Here is a 7,737-nt window from a genome sequence, read left to right as displayed (position 1 = left end):
GCTATGTCAGGCCACCTCTTCCTATCCAGAAACTGTTGGAGTTGTTTCGCTGTGAAGGTATTTAAGCTGGGATGAGGTTCGTCTCAGTATTGTTTTAACCGCTTCATGTATCCCTTTGAAGGGTCATCTCGGGATTTCTCATAGCACCGAAGTAAATCTTGGTTTAATTGTCGAGTTCAAGTAAAATTAGAAGAGTACTTACGTCTTCTTAACTAACTTACTGGTGAAGTAGTTCTGTTTTCATCGGTGGTGAGGTTGTTAGTTTCATCTGTGGCGGTGTAAGTTTCAACCATAATCGTGTTAGCAAGATTCCACGTGGTGTAGATGTATATTTAAAAATCTGTTCAGGATAGCGTTACAATAGCGAGTAAAAGGTGTTTCTCTTATTAATGTTTGGAGAAATAAACCAGTTACCGATTTAAACTGGAGAAGTCGGCATATTTCTACAGCAAGGCGTTAAAAACGGACTTTTTAAACGGTCCTCTACACCAGCATGCCGATGTTGACGGGGCCGTTATGAATGTATGTATGTATGTAAAATTACTTTTATGGCTGTGTGGTAAGAAGATTATGTCCCAACCACATGGTTCCGGGTTCAGTCCCACTGTTTCACACCTTGGGCAAGTATCTTCTATTATAGCCTCTAGCCGACCAAATCGTTGCGAGTGGATCTGGTAGACGGAAACTGAAAGCAGCCCATCGGGTATGTACATATATATATATATATATATATATATATATATATATATATATATATATATATATATTTGTGCATCTGTGTGCGTTTGTCTCCCCCCACCATCGCTTGACAACCGATGCTTGTGTGTTTACGTCCCCGTAACTTAACGGTTCGACCAAAAAAAACCGATATAATAAGCACTCGGCATACAAAGAATAAGTCCTGGAGTAGATTTGTTCGACTAAAGGCGGTGCTCCAGCATGGCCGCAATTAAATGACTGAAACAAAAGAATATGAATGTATTTTATCTCACAAAAGACTTCTTTCATATTTTCCACAGCATAATATTAACAATTAACCAAATGTTGGCATTCAATACTTTTATCCTGATACATAAATGCACCACAATATCTGATATTTCTCTAATTCAGATTTATATATGCTTCAAAATGGCGCCGAATGTAGTCATTGATTTTTTTTGCCTGTTACAATTCACTTGTACGTTCACATATCACCTACTTGACATTTGACTAATTCCTTGTTTTCGAGTAGATTAACTACACTATCTAACGACGCTACATCCTGGTCCTTTCAAAATCCATTGGGGAAAAACTACAACCACGTGACATTTCTACCACTCATGCAAGTGAAACAAAACAACAAAAGAATTAACTTTCATTTCAATAACAATTCTTAAAGATCGATGTATAATTAAAACGTATAGCCATTATCATTACAAATCACTTAATTCACCTTTGGTATTTCATTCCCCATTGATAATTACTAAATAGTATCTGTTCAAGAGATGCATTTAAGATTTATTAACATTTAATATTTATCGCGATGCATACTTAAACTCCTTTAAACCACTGCATTGATTCCAATCAGAAACTGATACATTACGGAATGCTGTTTACAGTGATACATTGTTCGGGGAAATTAAATGAATTATACGTTTCTAAGCATGGTGTCTAGCTAGTAGCATAAACACATCATATACATACATACATGCATACACACACACACATATGCGTGTATATATATATGTATATATATACAGACATGCAGGAAGTAAATAGACACCATTAATTTTCAAAATTTCTGATCTAAGCGTCTTAATATGTTTTCAGCGGTGTAACATTTACAATGTAATTATTCTTTTTCATTTCAGGGGCCATTATATTAAACATTTGTGAAGAGTAACCATGCAACGCACAAAAAATTCAGCACAACTGTCAGATTTCCAAACAGGTCGTATTGTTGGGCGATCTGAGGCTGGTCTTAACCAGCGAAAAATTGCCGAAAATCTTCAAATTCCTCTTGCTACTGTTAATAGAATTATAACGTAATTCAAAAGCCAAGTAAAAGAATCAACAGATTCTCGTTTCAGCCGACCTGGTCCCTCGGAAGGGAAGCTTCGCTGTTCGAAGAGAATTGTGGAAAACGAACCCTGTTCGAAAGCTTCTGACATTGCAAAACAGCTAGAAGTTAGTCCAAAGAGCGTGCGTTACATATCTGCATAAGGTTGGTTATTATAGACGAGCAGCTGGAAAAAAACCTCTCCTTCAACCAATTGGTATCAAATAAAAGATTTTATGCATGTATATATGTATGTACTTATACATGTGTGTGTATGTATATTTGTATGTATGCATATATGAGTGTGTATATATGTGTATGTATATAACTATGTAGGTGTATATATATGTATGTATGTGTATATATATAAGTGTGTGTGTGTGTGTATGTATATACGTATATATGTGTGTGTGCAAATATGTGTATTTATATATGTATTTATGTTTATACGTGTGGGTATGTATGCATGTATATATATATTTATGTATATGTGTGTACGTATGTATGTCTATATATGTGTGTGTATGTGTGTATATGAATATAATTGACCGATAAGTGAATAAATGCGCGTGATGCTCATGAATAATTTTGAAATATTTAGTGAAATTTGTCCCCTCCCCCCGAGATACAAAGAACCAGTGTCTGACCCATTGAGGACCTTTAGCGAAGGACATTAGTATTCACAATATGCAATATAGAAATATATTCACTTTCAGATCAGTTATATAAGATTCTGATCATTGGATATTAAAATATTGATCAAGCGATGTTTCAATGTTTAAATAAGTTCAGCTCTATCTCAGAGCTGACTCAAATTTGAATTAATATTGGATGACACCGTTGGATCCAGATTGTATTATAATTAGTTTAAAACATTAATTATTGATATCACATCAACAGTGATGTGCGCTGAAGAGAGCTCAAAATCAAGCCGATGAGTGATAAGAATAATATTTAAACTTACCCCTCAATAATTTGTTGAATACATCTTATTAATATTTAGCTCCTATGGTTTTGCATATAACAGAAAATGAATTTGCAATACAAAATGGTTATTTTCAAGTTCAACTATCATCGCATGTCATCCATTTTGATGAGATGGACGGCAAAGCTAAACAAATTTGACATGTCTTTCGATGAGTCTTTGTTATCTTTTATTTTATAGCTTTCAGTATTATCAGAAAATAACAGGAATGTGGAAATAATATGTGAATAATTGAACCCATGTTAGATTGAGAAAACATTCGATACGTTTTTGCTATGTAGGTGTTCTCTGAATAATTGGCGCCCTGCTTTTGCATTTATAAAAAGAAATTTTAGAATTTAATAATTCATAAACTTGCTAACAAATATTATTAATTATTTGCTTTCGATCAGAAATAAGAAATCGATCGGAATAATTTGAACAAATACAGTAATCATATGCAGGTGGAAGCGTGGCTGTGTGGAAAGAAGCGTGCTTTCTAATCGCATAATTCTGGGTTCAATCTCACTGCATGCTATCTTGACACGTGTCTTTTACTATTACCTCGAGTTCACCAAAAGCTTGTGAGTGAATTTGGCAGACGGAAACTGAAAGAAGCCTGTCATGTATATATATATATGTGTGTGTGTATATCTATGTCTGCGTGTTCTTGAGTCTATTCCTTCGACTAAAATATTTTTTAAGGCAGTGCCCCAGCACGGTCGCAATCTATTCATGGAATCATGTAAAAGATAAAAGACAAAAAAAAAAGTGAGAGAGATGGTGACTGGTTTGTCCTTCTCTAAATAATGCAATGATGTAACCTGTTTACCTGACTCTATATATCTCGTAATTAAGTTCCAGTTATTTCTTCAGATATTCTATAGAAATTACATCCAGGACTGAGTTTGTTTTTGCTACAACGTTTCATATCGAGGCGTCAGATGTAAACACACGATGAAATCGAAGAGAAAAATAGGTAATGAGTGAATATGCCATATCCTGGAAGTTTTTGCCCCTTCTTCAGCACCCATCTAATCCATTCTCGCCCCCGAACACATTGATTATATAGCCACCACATGCAGTGGTGTTAATTTATTTATTTCTTTATTGGTTACAGGGGGCTAAACAGAGAGGGGACAAACAGGGACAGACAAAGGGATTAAGTCGGTTACATCGACCCCAGTGCGTAACTTGTACTTGTTTAATCGACCCCGAAAGAATAAAAGGCAAAGTCGACCTCGGCGGAATTTGAACTCAGAACTTGGATGAACTAATTTACATATAAAACACATCCTTGGAGCTGGCATGTAAACATTAATGACTTGTAGGCACACGGTATTTCATGATGAAACCACATTATACTATAAAGTGTATTAAATGTATTTATAAGTCAACACCATGTTCTACTGCGTTACATACCAGCTCCAAGGATGCGATTAATATGTAAATTGAACCAGGAACCGTGTGGTTGGGAAGCAACTTCATACCACATGGCCACGCCTGCGCCTTAAATATGTTTTTTTTTTATTAATTAGTATTAATTACTCTTAGTCTTTTACTCTTTTACTTGTTTCAGTCATTTGACTGCGGACATGCTGGAGCACAACCTTTAGTCGAGCAAATAGACCCCAGGACTTATTCTTTATAAGCCTAGTACTTATTCTATCAGTCTCTTTTACTGAGCCGCTGAATTACGGGGACATGAACACACCAGCATCGGTTGTCAAGTGATGTTGGGAGACAAACATATACACACGCATACATATATATATACATATATACGATAGGCTTCTTTCAGTTTCCGTCTATTAAATCTACTCACAAAGCTTTAGTCGGCCCGAGGCTATAGTAGCTGACTCTTGCCCAAGGTGCCACACAGTGGGAATGAACCCGGAACCATGTAGTTCGTAAGCAAGCTACTTACCACACAGCCACTCCTGCGCCTAATTACATTATTTTCTATAGACATCTAAACATTTGGTAAAAGACAAGTTATGATAATGGTATATATATTATATTTCCTGATATTATCCTTGGAAGCAAAAGTATAGTTCTAAAGTTACATGTCATACGACTAGTAAAACTCTAGTTAATAAGATAATGCGATTAGCTCAAGGTAAAATATTTAGCTTTATTGAATTACAAGAGAATTGATGAAACGATGTTGATTCTAAGTCAGAATTCAAGAACTCAACATCTATATTACCGTTACTATAGTTACGCTTTTAGCATTTCACCAAACTAAAAGCGAAATATCTATTGTAGCATTGCACACGCCTATTTAATCGCCGTTAAATACGTGGCTTCCATTTGGAAAAGCTGTTAGAATTAACTGCAAGTGTAAAACAGTTCAAACAGCACTAATTTGGAATTAGGAAATGTCTTCACTTCAAAACATGCTTGGAATTATAAAACCTAACGTACGCTGTTAATCATCTGAGTTGTCTGATAAATCATTCGAATGTCTTTTGATTTATATTTACTTTTACATTCCTGACTCCATCGTTGATAAAATAGCAGTTATATACCGAGGCGTGTGCTATAGACTATGATTACCATTTAGATTTGACGTCATATGACTAAATTAGAATAAATAAATATGTATATTATTTATACACATATAAGCATTTTCACTCCTAAAAATTAATAAATTCATAAATAAAAATGTAGTACAGTACTGCACTGAATGACACATTAATTAAAATATATTAAAAGAAAATACGGAGTGTACCGTAGATACGCTACACATAGTGTCCGGGAAATGAAACTCGGGAGGCGAGTGTGTGGTGTTGTTTTGCATTTATAATGACCTAAATGTATGCAAATTATAGAAATAATAAGAAAAAATATATGCAATACTTACCACACAGCGCAGGAGTGGCTGTGTGGTAAGTAGCTTGCTTACCAACCATATGGTTCTGGGTTCAGTCCCACTGCGCGGCATCCTTGGGCAAGTGTCTTTTACTATAGCCTCGGGCTGACCAACGAAACCCGTCGTATATATGTATATATATATGTTTATGTGTGTGTATATCTTTGTGTGTCTGTGTTTGTCCCCCCCAACCAACATCGGTTGACAACCGATACTGGTGTCTTTACGTCCCCGTAACTTAGCGGTTCGGCAAAAGAGACCGATAGAATAAGTACTAGGCTTCCAAAGATAAGTCCTGGGGTCGATTTGCTCGACTAAAGGCGGTGCTCCAGCACGGCCGCAGTCAAATGACTGAAACAAGTAAAAGAGTAAAAGAGTAATGTTTCTATTTCGCGGATTTTCACCTATCGCATGGGTATTTGGAACGTAACACCCGCGATAGTCGAGGGATTACTGTATGTATAAATGCTTGCATATATATAATAAAACGCATTAACAGAGAGAAAATAGAAATTGAAAAGAACATTTTAGACAAACGCACAGCATTTCTTTATCGATACATTTGCTTTAGACAGGGAAATCAATAATTTATATTCGCTAACAAAAAAATAATAAATAAATAAAGTTAGGGCGGCGAGCTGGTAGAATCGTTCGCACTCCAGGTGAAATGCTTAATGGTATTTCGTCTGCGGTTACGTTCTTAGTTCGAATTCCGCCGAGGTCTACTTTGCCTTTCATCCTTTCGGGTTAAAATAAGTCACCAGTTACGCACTCTGGTCGATGTAATCGACTAATCTCTGTGTTTTTCTTGTCCCCTTAATGTTTATGTTTAGTCCCCTGTGCGCAATAAAAGAATAAATATGTACTGAAATTTTGAAGATACATCACTAAGTGGTTAAGGTATTCAGTTCACCACCATATGGTTTTGAGTTCGATTCCTTGCGTTGTGTTGTGATCTTGAGCATGACACTATTTCACACTACTCCACTTCTACTCCACTCAGATGGCAAATCTGTATTTCGAAGGGCCAGCCTTGTTACACTCTGTGTCAAGTTGAATCTCTTTGAGAACGACGTTAAATGTACGCGTGTCTGGGTTGCTCAACCACTTGTACGTTAATTTCACCCGGATAAACTGGAATATTCGTCATCGCAACAGACGGAGTACCAGGGAGAGAGATATTGATATTGTTCATTTTAATTATTCTGCTTGCGATATTTTAGTGTTAAACTATAAATTGTTCATTTTATAATCAGAATGATTTCATGCTTTGCAAAATTATATGGTAAAATAACATAATACCTCTGAAGTCAAATACCAGCTGAATAATGTCTTTTCATACAACAAAATATTTTCGTGAATAATAATCTACAAGAGCGACTGTAGTTGAAAATTATAGAATTCGTGTTTGCAGGAAAAAATGCAAGAATGTAAATGGCTGAAACACAACGTACATTGAAACATGCAAGCTCTTTCCTTCGGATTCCCTAGATATTAAGATTATACAGCAACGCGTTGCAGGTTTTTCCTAATGTCATTTGCGAAAATTCCGCTGACAAAGGAAGCTGTAATAGACGAGATAACAGAACAAAAATTTGAATATATTGAAACCGAATAATGGGATTCATGACAGGGAAAATAATCCTGTTGTATGTATGATAGAAGTGGATGGCTCCATGGAACACATACATAATTTTCATGTGGGATTCTTTGAATGAATTCGTAGAATACGAATCGAAATTATTGCAATCCTTACGTGACGCTTTCTTCTTTCTCAACCTCTCTCTCTCTCTTTTTTTTTTTCTCTCTCTCTCTCTCTGTATATGTATATATATACATATATATATATATATATATATA

The sequence above is a fragment of the Octopus bimaculoides genome, chromosome 4 (genome assembly GCF_001194135.2).
Source record: "Octopus bimaculoides isolate UCB-OBI-ISO-001 chromosome 4, ASM119413v2, whole genome shotgun sequence".
Taxonomy (NCBI): domain Eukaryota; kingdom Metazoa; phylum Mollusca; class Cephalopoda; order Octopoda; family Octopodidae; genus Octopus; species Octopus bimaculoides.
This window is presented reverse-complemented; position numbering follows the sequence as displayed.